The following is a 19,781-nucleotide window of genomic DNA, read 5'->3' on the forward strand; positions in this document are numbered from 1 at the left end:
TATATATATATATATATATATATATATATCATCAGCATTCATTTCTTTCTGTGAGAGACAACCTGCCTATCAAAATGGCGGTTGATTCGATACATTTACTGTGCCAAAAAACTGTTTCCATTGGCTAAGTAAGCCACTGAGTAACTCCTCGTTTGTATTTTCAAAGCTGAATTCAGCTCATTCCTATCGCTTTAATGGTTGGTGATTCCAAATATAAGTGTGGTATGAAACTTATCTTTGGGCCACCACATAAGGTAGCTAGCATCAGTTAGACGCTGAATAGCTGTTCGGGCCTGAGTGTTGGAAACAAGCTAATCAAGCAACAGCAAGAAACATGTAATGGTCTAATGCCTAGATAAAAATCTTGTAATTCAAACCTCTTATGTCAAATAGGCGGTGGCTCTTTTAGTGATCTCTCCAATCCAACTTATTTGTCAAAAAATGTGAAACACGCTGCTTTGCATTTGCGAGCCATAAGACATTTTTAGTGACATTCCGACGGAAATATCAAGCAGAAGAATGAACCCCTAATCCCTGTCAAAATTATTGTTCGTTCTCTCCTTCAGGCAAAACTGGACCCTAGTCACCTACACTAGCCAAAAGAAATTGTTCGCTGACATTTAGCTTTAATTTATTAGGCCAAGTGAGAAATCGTGTTGGTTGTTCATTCCTTTGTCTTTGAATTCGAGTAACTTGGTTTGGTGTTTGGAATCTTTTGTGTCTAACATCATGTCCACCGACTCTTCACCAAACGTTTTGAAACTTTGGATTTTCCATTGGTTTCATTCATTTGTTAATTTTCGGTCCCTAACATAACTTGCCTCCACTCCGAAGAAAGTCAAGGGCCTAAAGTGACGTATCATACATCTTAAGTGTTTGTTTAAATCTACATGGTGCCCGAAAATATTAACAACTCATCCAAAACCAGCCACTGGTTGAGATATTTTCAGATGAAATAGGCTGATTTTAAATGATGGCATTGTCTACTCTGTACGGTAACGAAGAGTCAAGATCAGCTGCTTTACCTAACATAACTAGAGATTTGTCCCAGTGATAGGTTAATTGCACCCGTCTTCGAGTCAACCGACTCCCCCACCGTTTCTGCTCTTCACATAAAACGCGTAGATATTGTCCCCATTGAGTTTAAAAGTTGAGTCGAATGAGAAAACAGATTTCTCAAACGTAATTAAATCCTTGTATAACGCGAAGTACGGCCAAAAGATCCAAATGAACGAAGAGTAACTCACTATACATCTAAGAGATTTGTCCTGGATGCGCTGTTCTCCATGCAGACTTTTGACTTGTATAACATTTTTAATGTTGAGAAGACCCACATATAAGCTGAAAAATAGTTTTCACAAAGATAACATGCTTTATTTTTCTCATTTACCATATCTAACGGAAGCGCAGTCCCTTAAAAAGGTGCCCGGTGGACTTACTATTGAAACGTACGAATGACTTTTTTGGCATATAATGGTTAACGATTGCAACAATAACTTATTCCTGTAAGTTTAGACATGTTATAAAAGCGAACCACATAGGTACAGTCCTGCATCTAGACTTGGCATGTACGAACTGCACAAAGGGAGGAATGATGATGGGGGAATGCAACACGAAGATTTCCGTACATTTCACGTCTAAAGGTAAAACATGGTCGGAGAAAATATTTGTAAGACACTAACCGAACCATACTATTATTGAATGGGATGAAGTGCAGAAGTAACTCAAGTAAATCGATTTCCACGTGACTGGTGGATCAAATTTCTTCCCCTTTCCGTGGGTTGAGCGCAGATGGTGATTTTTAACGAAAATAAAACGGCTGAATAGTGTTTCTTGGCTTTCTGGTCGGAATAAATCTACCTTAAGGATAACGTTGTCGCCAGCTAGCTGAATACAACCTGAAAACCCGGCGTAAAATTCGTCTTGGAACTTGCGAAACTTGAGATGGGTTTCCAGCATCTGTAAAATTGCACATGTCAAAATTCAATATTCACTGCAGAATGTTCTACAAGAACTATTCCATGAATGCACGTTGTTGTGATTTGTAGTAGATGGAAGCTGTACTCTCCACCTCGTTTGACAGTAAAACTTTGTATTGACATCCGACACCACTTTTTTGTGTTCAACAGACCACTTTCTTAGCAAACCTATGGAGGTAGATTCAGAAAACACCCAAATTTTTTATTTAGATTGAAAACATTAGCTCAATGCGGTAATTCACAACCCTACCGAAACCATTCAATGCATGAAGAGTAGCTTATAAAGTGTTTTCTCCTTACTTCAGTGTTTTTGCATAGACGTACGTATGGGCAGGCAAAATAATCTGGCATATGGACTCGTATCAAGCTACGATTGCCTCCCGAATATGCCCAGATGCTTTCTAGCTTTCTTTGACAGAAAATAACCGAAAGAAGCGCACAATAATTCTTAATTTGAAGGTGCGCAGTCAGACTCAGACAGCCTTGTAGTTCCACTTGCCTTAACCTGAGCAATCTGGCATCCTCAGTGACGAAAATGAACAGACGTCATAACTTCGCACCATACACAATCTCCTTGCAGGATAGTTTGATTTAGCTCAGAATAGTCCTGACATCCTGTCATCCCGTGAGACATTGCCTTTTTCTCTCTTTTTTGAATTTAGGCTATATGAATAGCCTTCTGAATCCCATTATATATGCAAAGTTCAACCAGGATTTTCGCCTGCCATTCGTCTACATACTGAGATGTCAGTGCAAAGGAATCGATCAACAAGTAAGGCGACAGAGTTTCGTAACTCAGTTCGAACTTAACGATTTTGTTCGGCCGTCTTCCATTGATCCACGTCCACCACGTAGACCAACACGAATGCGCGATTCTAGTTCGTCTACTCTCCGACCGTCAAATGATGCCTAAGACAGGCTACGGCAACCGGTGGCCGCTACTAATGTCCACATCAAAGAGCATTTATTCATCTGATCGTCTTTGGGGACTTCCCGAAGTGAACTGTATTCACTGCTGTGCCAAACCTATCTCCCTAACATTATTATATACTTCTCACTCCTGCAATATAATTTGTACAGAGGTTATACACATAAGGCTTCACCTACTTGATTATGTCTTGGATTCTTTCTTACCTGCTGCTCGAGACAGAACTAAAATGAAGCCAGTCGTGAAGGGAATCAATGTACACTGTGGCGTCTACAGTCTTTCGAGTTGCAAAATAACTCGAAAATCTCTACGTTGCCACACAAGTTTCATACAGCTCACTGAATCGATGTAAATAGCTAAATAGAGGTCATTCTTATTTACCTTTCGAACCGGGAAGAGCTATTCCCAGCACTGTCATCCTTGTCAAATTTGAACGCACTTCCAGACAGCAGATTATTCTAAATGAACTAGCAAATATCAAATTTCTCAAATGATTAAACCAAATCCGCCATAACAAAGAAAAAAAAGAGGAAGCAGCTGATCATTTTTCAAATGATCTTTTTACAAACCGTACCGCCACATACCTACCCTACCGATAGATAGTCATTCGAACCGAATTTAAGTGCCTCCATTCTGCTATCCGAACCAGCGCGTCCGCTCGCGACAAGTCAATTTGCATAAACCAGCACCATCAAGCAAGCAGTCGCAACGAGTAAGACTATTTTTCATCTTCTGCCCCAACCGTTCCAGGTTTCTCTTCGTGCCGTGCAGTTTTAAGCTTTCCAAGCCGATCTTTCTGTTTATGAACTCTGCAGACATGAGATCGATTCATTTCTCCTCACGGAGTCCTTCCTGGGAACGAAACCTCCAATTTCACGTGGTTTGTTTCGGTACGTTCTACGTACACTCCAAACTAAATGCCGCCGCACCTAGCAACCGTAACTTTGCTTGATTGTAATCAATTATCAATGAAGAATCTCATTCAAAATTCTGTTTTCACCGTTTGACAGGCAGGTACCGGCAATCATGTGTGGTTCATAGTACCTCCGCTACTATTACTGGCTGTCCATGGTCCAGTGTTAGGCTAAGTTGCAAGGAGAGTTGCCTTCGTCTCTGGGTGGTTCATATTGTACATTCTAGGAGCGTTTTGCGTGGAAAAAGACTCTAGTTGACACAATATCGTGTAAAGTGTAGGTAAAAATAGTCCAATGGTTCTTACACTGTGGAAATCCGTTTCAGACAGTGTCGTTGGTGCGAGTTCATCAAAAACTTAGTGTGTGTAGAAGACATGGGTACAATATATATGAATTGCAGGGTGGATAAACGCCTGGAATGCTGAACGAAACCTCTATACTACCAGTTAACACTAGAACACCGCACGAATATCCTTCCATATCCCTCTTCACTGTTCAACAGGTAGAATAAAACAAACTATCCTCGAATATAAGCTCTGTAGGAGAGGCCTATATGTTCTTCCTGTCCTGCAGCTGAAGTCAGAAAAACTTAAATGTCCGCTACCTATGAACATAGGATGTATCTTATGTGCCGCAATAGGGTGGTGCAACCAGAGCCATTCGGATGACCATCTTATAGCTACCTACCAGGAATGTTCTGTTGATCACCTCTTACCGTCAGGAATGTCTCCGGTAAACCATCCTCTGGATATCAGGTCATGAGTAAAAGGCAGGCTGGAACACCAAATAGCTACTGTTCTGTTACATTAATTGATATGGGGACTAAAAAACATCAGGCTTAACTCCGCTCGGCACACCCCTGGGTATCGTGACAATGTGGTACACGAACACAATCGACACATGCATAGCGTAACACACTACTGGAATATTCCTAGTTAGTTTGCTCCTTGTGGTCGGCGGTAAGAGGAACACGATCAGGCGACCTGCCGAATAACTAAAATAGTTTAAACATATCCCTCACCTGTGCATTAGAGATGTTCACTGACAACTGCTTTTCCGAATCGCGTTTTTAGCACCATCCAACCTGCACATCGTTTAGACGCATTGCTGTTGTTTGTGTTCGCTTTGCTAACTTAAGGCCCGGGAAAATGACATTGCTGAATGGAGGCTCGCCTCGATATGTTATCACAACTTCGTGATGTGCAGTAGGTGGATTGCCTCCATAGCTCGAATAACTTGTCGACAATATTTACTGCCAATGTGCTGTTATCAATTATCTCATTTAATCCAGTGCTGTTGATCAATCAGTGTGCAAACTCACCTGTGTGTGGGTGAGTTCCTTACCCACGACTCGTGTACACAGTCGAGTGTCCTTCAGGCCTTTATTTATTGTACACGAATGCGTGAACACTGCTTGCCCTACAAGCTCTAAGGAGCGAAGTGACTGAAAGACGCCACCAATAAAACCGCACCAGCCATTCACCCATTTGGTGAAAGCAGCGTCTGGAAGCGTCGAAATAGCTAAGACTGTGTGGGCCTGGTGTAAAAATGGATGCCCCCGCCTCAGAAGTCTGTCTTTTCTATTCCATAGCTGTCCAACGTATGGCTCACCCCCTGGCCATGACGATGATTAGCAAGATTGGTCGCAGCTTACTTACTCATTTAGAGGAGGTTTGATCGTCCCGCTTCAACGTCATTGTCCGGTAAACGGCCTAGAAGTCATAAAGATGTTCATTTTAGGATAGAACCGTTCTTCATTGCCGTGGTAACGATAATTTTGTATGCTTATTCAGTTCAACGTATGCACACTTAAACTCACCAGTTCTTTAAGTCTGAATTTCGGTCTGAAGCATCGTCTGCGGAAGAAACCAGAAAACTGAGTTTGTTTCAATGTTTACCGAAGTGAAATCTGTTCGCTTTTTCACCAAGGTGATTCAAATAACGATTCCAGGAGGGCTCAGCTGACCACCAGACACATCATTGTGATCACAAGTTTTGGCCTGGATCAAAGCATCGACTTACAACTTACTTGTGAAAAAATAAATGATGGAGCAATCAGATCCCAACTTGGTTTTAGAGCAACGCTCAGCTAGAGTCCAGCAGGGTACCTGTTATTGATATTCTTCAATTCAGTGCACCACTCAAAAGGCCGTTCCATATTTCAGTTGGTGTTCAAATGAGTGTACTTTACACATTTCGCACAACTTGCTTTCAAGTAAAACAAGCGGCAACTCTGGGACTGTGCCTACCTGATAAGACACAAGTTTGAAAAATCGACCGCAAGCTGTTAAATAGCTTTTGGTGACTTGTGTAGTTTGAGAAAATCAAAGACCACTAGATAAGGCTATACAACGATTTCCCTCTTATTGCTGATTGAGTCTGTTCACTCTTGGTTACCATGCGGAATTCCAGCTTTTGAACAATTAGCCTCAGTGATTTTACTTTGTGTGGAAACCGTATTATCTAAAATAAATGTCAACTTATAGCGCACTCTTCCTAGCCCATTAAGCTGTACTAAGATACACAAAAGACAATCAGAATTTTGCACACCGAAGAACAGGGGTCTGGACATAGACCTGACTTAAAGTTTACGGGTGTTCTAGATCTTCCATCTTCGTGCAGTACGGAAAACCCTGAGAGCTTGTGAACATAGGAAGTTCTATGTATTTTCATACCACCGGGATAGTGAGAGTAAACTGATAGCATTTCAAAAGCTTCTGTTTACAAAGCGGTGTCCGTCAGGAGTGTTCACTCTCTACATTCCTATTTAATTTTCTCATCTACAAGATAATGAAACGAACACTGGAAAGTCTTCGGAACCTTAATGTTCAAATAGCCTCTAACGAAAACCTTGTCGACCTAAAGTATGCCGATGATATTGTTCCCGTCTTCAAAGAGATGGAGAAGGCACGGGTGTTTTTGGATGAAATGACCAAAGTCACTCCGTCCTCTTGCATGCGCTACGCATCCACAAATTTTAGGGCCATGCTCCCGGACATGATAGTAGTGAGCACGTCACTTATAACCCAAAGACGTACTCAAAGCTGAAGAGGATTTTACTTATCTCGGAAGTTGTATTCACTTTGATTGTGGTGTAACAGTTATTCATGGACTTGTAAGGACCCGGTCGTCTTTGCTAATTTGGGACACCCATGGAGGCAAGACCACATTTCCCTGAATCTTAAGGGAGGTATTTATCCGGCTACAGCGCAGATTGTTTTGTTTTACGGCTGAGATTTGATCTGTCCGAGCAGCTGAAGTGACACGTCTTCAGGTGTTCGACAACCGCTATTACCAGAACCATAGCCAGGGAGGCTTGTGTCATAAAAATGCCCAACGAGGTAATAAGAAAACGAGTGTTCGGTTGTGCCAAGAGGACCTTCATCAAAAACTTTTCTCCGTATCAGAAGCTGCATTGATTAGGTTATGTATCTTGCAAGCCAGACCACCATTTTCTGAAGATAGTGATTTTTTTCCGTCACCAATTCAGAGTGGCGTAAACGGGAAGATGGCCAGCCTTTGACCTGGCAGGGGAAAATGGAACAGATTGCGATAAGTCTGGGTTTCGTCTGTGTGAGTAGTCTTCCAGAATTTGGATGGCGCGTTTCCCATTGTCCATAGCTGGATACGTTTCAAGCTGGGGCTGCTAATCCTTTTGAGATAAATTATGGTTGTACGGTGACAAAGCATCACAACCATACATTGATATTATGCTTTCGACGTTACTGATGTTACAATACACGTGGTGACTTGTTCGTTACATTGTGGAATATTCCTTACGCTGCCGATTGTCAGTGATCACTTCTTAGGCTTACACTTAAGGTTTGGCAGATTCACTCACCGCTCAGTACAGTTAGCTTCAACAGCTACGCTCAACTTGGTTTACGGAACCACCAACACTTCAAAACCATACTTGAGACTCCTTGTCTCAGTTTCGTCTCCAGTCCATGAAATACCGGACAGATAATAGCCCTCGCTTTCTGTTGCTGTCTACCTGAAACGGAGATCAATAATCCATTGTGTTTACTGGAATAACTTCCTGTTTGGTTCATTTTCACTTGCAGCCACAAACCTCCATAGGTAACGGCCCATGGTTTTTTTCGTGGATGATAAGGTGTGTACCATTGAGAGAGAGGTTCGCTATTTGATTGAATATCGTGTGATTTGTTTGGCGGCGTTTGTGAAATCAATCCTGATGTGCACAGCCAGCTCGTTGTATCCGCTTGAGCTTAACAGATCGCGGCTCTGGTGTCCTCAGGTATAGATTTTATGACGCAAGGAATAATTTATTTTTCAAAGTTCAAAGCCCAGTTGAGGATATGGAAGGCGAAAGACGACAGACCTGGTGCTGCTGAGGTTCACCTGGCTGTTCTTTTCTTATCTGAATCGAAAATCATAGATAAAAATGGACACCTATTTAAGATCAACGAGCAGTTGATCACGAACTGTTTCTGCATAGCACTGGCCGAATCCGTTTGTTCATACGTTGCTCCACATGTCAATCAGCCCCTTCTAAAACAAGGGACAGCCATCTGAAATAAGCGGTGAAAATGAATTACTCGTCATCATTCATTCGACGGCACCTGTGAATTCTGAGCAAATATCTGTACCTTTACGCAGCGCGATTCCGACCTGGCATTTGATAATCTGTCAAGAAGTAATATGAGGCGAATTAATCACAAACATTCTTCGCAAGCCTTTCCGGTCAGTACACCTTTTGATGTAGGGTTGTGTTAGAAGATACTATCCACAGCCTTCAATATGCATGGCACTGCATCAATTAACTACGTAAAATCACTAGATCTCGGACCCTAGTACCAAAGTGCCGCCCGATTAGACTAACCGCCCTTTTTTACTTTTGTTTACTTTCTCTGTTGATGAGATATTATGGATGCTTCTGAATGGTTACGAAAGTCCCAGTGTTTAGCTTTCTGGAAGCCAAAAACTTCTCAAACGTGAAAATTACAAGCGATACTGTTACCATTCATGGAAAATAAGGAGTAGGTGCCGGCAATACGAAGGTTCGTCTGACCCTCCAGCATATTCTTCGCACCTACGAAGTATGTGGTCATGGTTTGAAATGCCTAGTTCTGAAGACGCCTCAACTAATCCAGGGGCTGTGGAACTTTTTGGCTATCTGGAAATTCTCATTAGCTCTGGTCATAATCTAGCAACCGAAGTGAACGCACCAGGAATGTAATTGTCAGTTGGTACCAATTACGGCTCCTAAAGGTTTTTTTGCTAGATTTCAAGGAATTCATGTACAGGATGCGATTGGGATGATTCTGTGCGACTTTTAGACTTATATGTTTTGGCAAAGCCTAGCCGACGTCACAGAGCTACGGCTGAGATCCGATGGGACCGATAACTTCAAACCAAAATTATCAGGAGACCAAAATCTGGTGAAGAAACATGTGCTACACCTGAGGAAGTCATCCAGGACTGTATTTTTAGTCATCTTCTAAAAGATCAGAATTATTGCTTGTCTACGTTGCTTGATGAATTGTTGAACACCGAATGACCCGAACCTAAAGGTTAGAAAACTACAACCGTCTGTGGCCATGCGTCAGTAACAAATGCCGATTCAAGTGTCATAAAAACTGTCGTATGACCTGACAGAGGAAGAGGAAAGTTGTTGCGAAAAAACCTTGATGCTGACAGGCTATCCGGTTTCGGAATGACGCCCACATGGTCCTTCTTGGGTTTGGCTGCAAAAGCTAAAATGATATGTTAATTAAACGTTGGTGTCTTTCATGTTATCTGACTGAACATCTCGAAGGTTGTTGGACAAGTATTTACGAGTGACCAGCACTGGACCTCTCACCCACTCTCATCTCTTTCACTTACAAGGTCGTATTTGATTATATCCAACCGACTTCACAACACCAAAACACTGGTGTTTCAAATGCACTCATCTGCATAGGAAAGGCGCGACTGCATCGTAGATGAATCTCTCCCAATGATATTCAAGTTTATTTTCACAATAATGGCTATAGTAAAGGGATAGTGATTATTCGATAGCGACTTTCGAGTAAATTTGTGTTTTTTCCGCCGTAAAGGAATACTTGGAGGCAGAATGTAAAGCATTTTGAAGTAGTGGATAAACTTCAAATGGTGGACGATAAAAACCTTGAGGTAGAGTTCACATCTCACTTAGTAAAATTTATCTTTTGTGTGGAAAAGATCATTGTATCGTGTAAACTGACTGTAAGGTGACCTTCAAAAAAACAGAAGCTAGCCCTGGCAACGCAGCACAGAAGGAAACCTTTCACTGGTTTTGGCCATAGTTTCTCGGTTGAACATTAACGGGTTTTATAGTCACTCGCAAACAATATTGGGTAAAAGGTGGTCACGATTTTTTGCGGTCCTCTTCCTTCCACGAGAGAGGTGTTTACTTCAGTAGACAGAGCTTCATTGCGGGTTCGCTTTTCTAGAGAAATAGCCCCTAATGTGCATCAGTCGATAGATATATCGGTTGACTCTACCGCCTCGTAGAGTCGTGTGTCTCATGGACTATATATCAGCCAAGTGGCCAAGTGTTGTACCTTACGGTGGATGTCTGTTGGTTACGCCTGCACTGAGCCTGCCAGACTACGCGATAGGGAGGAGACAGAGAACTGGGGACACGGCTGTATTGCCAGGACAAAACATACAGAGCGTCTGCGTAAATACATGGGATGACTAATTGGCCAAATATGGTCGTTCACTTGCTCGTTCCGTACAGCCAATGGTGGTTTCTCCGACCGTGAACAATCTTAGGGCCACTACGCTGGTCGTACGTTGCTAAGCCGCGTTTGGTGGGAGCCCCCAACTCACCTACTTTTCGGACGTGTCAAACCGACCTTGGGGATGCGTCACTCTCTGCACATGTGCTTTTTCTTCTGTCTGTGCGCGCCCTGACACCAAGCTTCCTATCCAGTAGGCCATCATTCCTTCTTAGGTATACTCCACAGTCCGGATTGACTGTCTTGAAACTCCAGGGGTTATCAATCTCATCGTCAGACAGTTAGGAGACTAGTTATTCATCGTGCAACTCCTCTACGACAAGCATCATCTTCATCCAGATGATTTTTCACGTCGTATTCTGGAAGAACAATCGCTTTCTCAAGCTACCGCTCCTTTATGTTCAGGTACTTTACCTACTATGGTGCTCGCTGCTTTCCTGCAAGAAAACGAACCCCAGGTCAGTAACACTATTAGGGACAAACAGCTGGTGTGCCCAAACCAAGCTGACCCAAACAGTTTGCCAAGCTTATGAGGAAAAAGTTCATTAGTTGGACGAGAAAATTAACAAACCGTGTGTTCCGCAGCACAGCCGTTTTGTTGGAAGTTGGTTGCAAACGCATTTTGCAGTGCAATGCGTGAGAACTCCTAAGGATATAAGCGTGAGGCTCAGTGGAAGCGTCTGTGTTTGGCTATACCATGTCTGCTAGTCTCTCCACGTATTGCCGCTTGCCTGTATAAAATTTTCGTCGCATCCTGCTTCTACGACTCACCAGGAAGAATAATTTTAAGGCATAGAGAGAACAATGGCTGGTACTTGGTTCTTTTAAATAGGAATAAACCAGTGGATGAGGGTTGAATGCAGGGAATTGTGTCTGTCAATACTGGATCAGTATTCATAGCATTTCACCGATTATCTGCCACAATTTAGTTTGAAAATGGCCTTTCGTAAAGCATCGCCGAGGAAGGAAAAATCGTATGTCCTGTACGATAAATTCACCCATTTGTATATCAATTTGGTTTTCACAAGAAATTCAACTAAATCTCTTATGTTACTCTCCAGCTAAAAGTGGCTAACAAACGCCGTCTAACTTTTTTGTCAGAATACGGCCTCTTGGATCTGCGTTCGCATAAGCGCTTGATGAGCTTAATGTTTGGCCAAAAAATTTCCGACTGCCACTGCACAGTTTACTCTCTTCATTAGCGCGAGAGACTGTCGTCATACATCACATCCGCCAAGTGTATCCTCCAGTCCTTATTCACGTATCATGACCGAAAATAGTTCCGAAGAACACGGAAACTCGGGGACTGCGCCTACCTGATTAGCCCCAAGAAGGACGAAACCAGTAGTGGGCTGTCGAAGAGTTTTCAGCATCCTTGTGAGTAGTTTCCTTTATGAAAACACTGTACACACTTCTGCTAACACAGCGGCACAATGTGTCGTGAGACTGACTGCTGACTATAAGTGACACCACCGTACTGCCTTGGCTAATGTAGTTTCTGGCGAATCTAGAAAATGAGTATGCAAATCGAAATCATGACCATCTCATGAGTCTACAGAGCATTCTGCTTGTCTGTTCTCTATGATAGCAGTGAAACACTAACAGGGTCTCAAAGCTGTGTTCGTAAATTAAACAACTTTCACGGGCGATTCCTTAGGTGGAAATCACGCAACAGTTGGTTTGAAATGCTTGCCCCGGCGGTTTGCCCGTAGGCTGTGGGGTGAAGGATATGGTCTGTCGGAAGGGCCCAGCAACAGCTGATGTTTGGACAGATAACTATCTGGTGCTCCGTAGTAAGGATACCCGGAAGCAGTAGAAATTTTGAACCAGGAATTTGAAAGATGAACTATGGAGGCATGGAGGAAGATGGTACGAGCTGGCTGTTCTATGTTTATCTGTTCCCACTAGGTTTGACAATTTGCTGCGACGGCTGACGTAACTCACGCTTCTGTCAATTAGATGCGTGCGTGCTTGTCCATCATTCTTGTTGTTCGTCACGCCAGTGATTCCTACATTGTATGGAATGTTTCAATCCGACCTTGGTTACTGCCACTTACCCGTTGGACAAACTTAACTGTGTATAGGATAGCACCACAAAACCGCAAACAGTAAATCCTGGTCAAAATCTAAGGTTACTTCTGTGCTTGGTATGCTAGTGGTCCCAAAATTGTTTCCACCTTTGTACTCTTTGATCTTATTTGTGCGTTTTTATACCCAGTACCAGGTTGTTCAATTTGAAGGCCGATTGCTTAGGGTTGTATCTGCTTTGTGCGGTATCCATCAACGTATTTTGATTTGAAATTGATGACAGTACACTATATCAAATCCATGGAAATCACAAGCTTTACATCCTCTTGACTTTCACATGTGCTTTGTTTTGTTTGTCGACTCCACTGACTGTTGATCAGGTAGTTGTTGATCTTTTCTCAGAGATTGGTCATCGGCTTGCAAACATTTGGTCAAAATTCAATGATACATTATCAGTAGCCGGCCTGGTGGTTGGGTTGCCTTCCTCTTCCTTTCTGCGTTCATAAAATATTCATAACATGACTGGTTGCTTGAGAATCATCACATTCGTAGTTCGCTTAGTGCGCAGGTGACCGGTTTTGCCTCACTGTCCATGTTTGTGGCTTTTATTTTCCCAATATGTACATTCTATTTGACTCGCCATTCCCTCGCCCTGATTGACTCAGTTGTGATTTGTGTTGCGTTATGATTGGTCTTTTTATGAAGATTCCGCCCTGTTGGTAAATCTGATCAATGCTAAAAAGCCAATCAGAACTGTATAGTCGTTTCATCCTTACTAGGAATCATCAGTAGTGCGTATTTCATGAAACTTGGAATCATCAGCAGTGCGTATTTCACGAAACTTTACAGCGTTTTGAACCCATAAACCCCAGTAAGTACTTTCAACACAACCGTTTTGCCACACGCTGCTGCTCAGCGCTGCAACTAGCCTGCAACAAGACAGGATATAGGGTCACTCACCTTTCACTCACTGAACCCACATCTCTTGGTCAATGCTGACTGGCTGCTCGAAAAACAACTTCTCACATATAAGTTTCAATTCTTGGGTGAATTTTGTTCTTCCCCTGAGCTGCTTGTAGATCGTTGAAGGATAATCGGTGCCAAATCCTGTCTGAGCCCAAGCTGACTGCATTGCTGATCAGCTGCTCGTGGTCGAATGGTTAAGTGTTTACAGTACTACTCAAGAGGTTGTGGGTTCTGGACGCCCTGGAAATTCGTGAGATGCACACTGCTTGTGGTTCATAACAAGAATGGAGCAGCTGTATAGTGTTTCTTATCTTTTCAGCATAAATTTGACTCACTCATGGGACGGAATCTTCATTCCATTTCTCAAATCTTACACTATGAAACTCACTTCTTTAGAAATGGAAGCGCAGAATGAGACAACACAGAGCTTGCACCGGTTGACATATGATACTGACAAGATAAAACAAAATTCGAATACACGAATTCAACGTTCAACCGTAGAAATGAGTGCTTAATCAAGGAATATGGTGCGCTAATGAACCAATCCTACATCAAACTCGGCACGGTAAAAGGTTTGTTGCAAGATAAACAAACAATGAGTAACCCTAGCTGTTGGACACCAGAGCTTTGTCCAATCTTTTGCGCGAAGCTTGATGGTTAGGTGAGGAACATGCCCCTACTTTTTGTTCTACTAAAATCACTGGAGATGGAAAAACACTAAGCTGGTGGTTAGATGAAGCATAGTCTCCGGAATTTCACCGTATTCGAGTAAAACTGATTTAGAGGAAAAATGTGAAGTAATACTTCCTACTCAATAAACTATTGTTGAAGCCAAAACTTGAACATATACACAAAAAGCTTTTAATGATTTGAATCAATATCATACCACTAAAAAGCCGTATAACTGTGGTTGTAAATGGGACAGGTTTTCACTTTAGTATCGGCAACTTCATGTGGTTATCAGCGCTAAATTGATCGTACATTATTGTTTCAACAGTTATCCAAACGCCCCCACAACAAAAAACGCCTCAACCACTGGGAATTAGCTACCATACAAACATGATGAGAGAGCACCCTGAAACGTGTGGAAAAAAGGGAAACGATACATATCTTGTGTAAACAAGCTCAGCGTTTTTAGGAGAGACAATTCTGAGGGAACTTCCAAAAACTATCTGGGCATTATTTTGGAGCCAGTCTGCAGCTTCGGGACTGATCAAGCATCTCTTGCTAAATGCAAGCTCAGCATACAACGACAGACAAACTACAGCGACGCGTGAAAGGGAGGGACAGAATCCTAGTCACGGAATGGATATGCGCCATGTCCTGTAGAAATTCCAGCAGACAGAATCACTTTGGCCCCTAACAGTTGGACGTAAAGTTCCCACTCCATCCATTCTGATCATGGTGGCTGGATGTGGTTGAACATCGAGACTCAGGTTACCGGAATGAATGAAGCAAATAATGTATCGAAGAGCTGGCCTGCTGATTCAATTATTTGCTATGCATACAGTAAAGAGACAACCTATACATTGAAACCTACCATTTGTCACAACCGTAGGTTATGGTCGGAACTAGAACCTGTATGGTGGCCTGTACCATAAAATGTGGGCTCCTCTTGTAACATTGGCTTGATTACTGTGGCACTGCTACCGGGAGTGTGAAATTCCTATTGGTCCTCCAGTATGAACGACGTTGATAATAGTCAACTCATGACGGGCGTCTCTCGGGCATCACACTACGACTTCAGCCTGGACCGCTTATTTGCTGCTCAAACCGGGGCAGATAAACAAACTCCTGTTTTTCATATGATGCTCACCATCCTGTTCCTGATCGCTTTTCTATATGACATTTAGGTGATTTCACCTTGTACTACTGACCGGGGCAGATAAACAAACTCCTGTTTTTCTTATGATGCTTACCATCCTGTTCCTGATCGCTTTTCTGTATGACATTTAGGTAATTTCACCTTGTGCTACTGAAATGCTCCTTATAATGAGAATGATAATATGTGTGATGCACTGACGGAATTCCTATTTCATTTAGATTGAGAGTGCCTTAATAGGACTTTTTTGCCTGATCGCTTTTCTATATGACATTTAGGTGATTTCACCTTGTACTACTGAAATGCTCCTTGTAATGAGAATGAAAATATGTGTAGTGCACTGACGGAATTCCTATTTCATTTAGATTGAGAGTGCCTTAATAGGACTTTTTTGCAGATTGCCATTGCGTTATTCAATTTTTTTGTCCAGCTACGTGTGCTGAAACTTCATATACTATTTTCTTCTGCACCCATTTTTGTGGAAATACTTGAACTTGGAACTTGGAACGGAAAACGTCTGCTCCATTCATTTCGGTCAAGTTGATGCAGGAAAGCCCATCAGCTACTTCCAGCAATACTGGCTTGAAAACGTTGCTGGGAAGACAACTTTGGCATTTACGCTGTAAAAATGCACACATTACCCCAAATAAAGGATGACCGGTCCTATAAGCATACCAGACACTAGATGTGGAATCCAACGTCACCTCATCCCATCGTTCAGCGACTACACACTACGGTGTAGTCATGCTAGTAGAGGGGTTTTAGCCCGGAACCTGATGCGCACGTCAGCTCATGAATTGTACGTTAACACCATAGTAGTGGATTTTTTAAACACTATCATTCAGCAAGAAACGTGAAGTGCATAAACCTTTCCTGTCACCGCACATGACTCTACTCATCAGCCATTGCTAGGACAGTTCAAATAAACTTTTTGTCTATGAACAAACCACAAAGCGTTTAATCGGTAAAAAGAAGGCACTTTCACGCTTGGTCCTTACAAAGAGTACCAATGGTGTCTTCAAACGTGAACCATATTTGGCGGCCTATCACTGAGAGAAAATTTTGCTTAAGGCGACTCGTGGTTGAGTGAACAGAACTAGCGCCGTAACTGAAGTGATGCAAGACATTTCGAACCATCTTCAGTATCCTTATACCTACAGTGTAGAGCTGACCCGTCGGAAAAGCAAAGGATTCTCTGAACGTGATTCCAGGAGGCCCTATAAATAACACAGATCACCACTATTGATCGAAATTCGGTCACACGGTTGGTCAGCTTTTGTTTTCCTCGCAAGTATTTCTTTCGTCCCCACGAAAGTCCTAAGGTCTCAACCCTGATATTCTCGAACGCTTCCAAATGTGTGCTTGGTGATGGTGACTTGGCTTTTTAACGGAGCTTTTGTATTTCGATCTTCATACGTGACTAAAAGACGCGCGTTGACTGACTCGATAAACTGCATAGTTTTGTGGTGGGCAAACTTTTCCGCGAAGAAATTCATCCACTCGTATCATCAGAAAACTAAAGTCCATTAAACCATCAACAGGACTCCGATTAATGTGGAAAATCATGCCACGAACAGAGCGTGATAATCTAGGAAGCACTTCATCATCGGATCTCTAAACATTTGCTCAAAAGAACGAACAAGTAGCGGTCAAACCATGTATCATTCTATGCCACTGTTCTTGGGGCAAGTGGCAACATAAAAGTGGACAGCCCAATCCCCAGCCAAAAGTTGCAGGTATCGGACAGCGATTAATGTGTGATTATGTAAGCCCTGATAGGTGGTAAGAGCAAGCAAGCCAACCGTGGAGTTTGAGTTTGTTCATGGGTTTACTATCAATCCGATTCAAATGGTGAGAAAAAATCGAAAGGGGTTGCTACTTCATTTTCGGATGTCAAATGAGTTCTATCGGTTAATGTGACTGGCGATTCTGTCAATTTTCCCATCACGCGTTGTAAAGAGTCAGCTTAATTTGGTCTCAATTTCCAGACAAGCGAAAGCTAGAAAAAAACCATTGGTCCCATCAAGTAAATTGATGGAACTTCAGTCAGCCGACAAGCAACGACGAAATCAATTACCCTTCTCATTTCCTGTGGTGTCTAGAAACAAACGGTTTTTTTCGCCTAAAGCAGGCCCTGTTATACGCCATGCAAAAACACCCACAAAAGTTGAATTCGATTTACTGAGTGAACACTGTTTATTTGTGGAAGTTGTACTTTCCTTGCATCATCCGCCTTCAGAACTCCAACGTTGGATACAGGTGTAAGATAAATTGCTGTTTTTGCTTTCAAACACAGGCTTACATTTTGGGGAACACACTATTACCTCAGATAGTTAAGTCTTAGAATGAAATATCCCAGGAGGTAGATTACCCCGAGGTTGAAGTTTTCCGAGCTGCCTTTTTTCAAGGGTGTCGTGTTCAGAACTTTACGTAGTGCGGAGAAGTGGAGAAAATATCTGACACTGTAATGTTTTGAGCACAGTTGTCGCTGTGCTAAATCATTTTACAAAAATGTGGGTCGTGTGCTTTGATCATCACGATTTCGAGCAGCGTTTTGGGCGATTATTTTTTGACAGCAGAACTAATGAATGGAGGGTACCGCTCAGATTTTCATAAACGATGCTTCCCATTACTAGTGAGCGCTACTTGATTATTGATTTGCCATTTATTTTATCACCTGACAAGCTATCTTGGATTTCCTATATGTTATCAAGCATCAAATGGTAAGTGATCCAAGGTCGCATCAGCTACCGCGTCTCACACTTCTTTGTCAAGGATGAAAAACGTTAATTAATTTATGTTTTTTGGCAGGGTGAACTCGTTTTAGACTAATTTATTGCTCCTCAGGCAATAAAAGTAAAAACCGAATCAATTTATCCATAGAAACCAATGTGCGTCGTCGGAAAAGCATTCATCTGTGATGGGCATGTTGTAAACCGTGATGAGTTTAGATAAACTTCCTGTCTCAGACCAAATCTAACAGGAAAACAAAAACAAAAAATACTGTACCCTCAACATACATTCTTAATGATCCCAACTGCTCTGGTTTTTCTTCCACATGTTTACATAACAAGTTCGTCTTGAGGCGAGAAACGCCAAGTAGAAGCTTTAAAACTAAATTCGAGTAGGTCAAACATAAGTTAGGTACAAATATCAGAAAACATGATACATTACTTCAGCTCAGTAAGGTAGCTAGCCAAGACTTCGCTACTCTGTAATCGCACTTGAAGGACCATGGAGTACGGCAATTATGCTCAACAGTTTTACCTCACGTGGTGTCCCTCTGATATCATTTTGTATTGAGAGATCGCCTGGACTAAAACAATCCACTAAGGAGAATATGGAGCTTGTCCTGGTGTGCAATAAGGGCTGTAATTTGAAACGTATATTCCCCGATGTGACAAGCTAGCAGTAAGCCTACCCCGGCGGCAGAAACATGTTATCAGCTCAGTTCACTTTCACGAAATTTTCAGATGCTCATCTTTTTTCCATGTGTACCTGTAAACTCCACGCTAAATTTGCGCATGATTTCTGAGTAGTGTATTGCAAAGTTGTGATATTTTAACCATCCGCGAAAACCGACAATATTGAGTAGGCTGTGTTCACTAAATTCACTCATTCTCTGTTAAATTTTACCCAAATTAGCACAAACGGGGATCGGCAAGAATGCGGCATCCGCTTATTAGGAATGGATTACGTTAAAACGAATACGGTCTTGCGTAAACCCACGTATGTCTTCAGTCTGCTGCTTGCCAGCATAAGTTCCCCTAGACAACAAGGATCCTCATGTGAGGTGTAGAGCAGTCAGCTGGATTATCTGAAATCCTGTTAAAAATGCACGTTAAAAATGTAAGACCATTTGATGGCCACATTCATAAATTTGCTGACGTTATTTTCACTCTGCCGAGGAATCTTTACCATTGCCAAAGGAAGGAAAGACTGTCTGATCCTCTACACACAGACGTCAACATAGAGCATAAAAACAGGTCGCTCGTCTACGTCAGACATTCCTGTAAAATAAGCTTCATCAGACTAACCATCTCAAGTTTATTATTTAAGTGCGTGCGGTGGATGAGAGTTTGGCTTTTTTTACATTAATTAATGAAGGCTGGGAGTCTGGCGGATACGGCACTAAAAACTGATATGTACTCATACGCATCGCTGCCATTTTCATTCCACACTTCCTTCGGCAGCCATTTTAAAATTCATCTATTTGGCAGTGCCTGGCACGTCCGTACAGAGATGAATAAAGCTAAGCTCCAACTTTATTTTATTTGGAGTATGTGCCTGCCTGCCCACTTGGAAGGAACCTTGGAGATATGTTCTGTTTCACCTGTTTTAAAAAGATCACAGAGTTCCCATCATGAAATGTTCTTCTAGTTGAACTTGGATGAAGCTTTCCACAAAAGGATCTTGCCG

The sequence above is a fragment of the Opisthorchis viverrini genome (genome assembly GCF_000715545.1).
Source record: "Opisthorchis viverrini unplaced genomic scaffold opera_v5_230, whole genome shotgun sequence".
NCBI lineage: Eukaryota > Metazoa > Platyhelminthes > Trematoda > Opisthorchiida > Opisthorchiidae > Opisthorchis > Opisthorchis viverrini.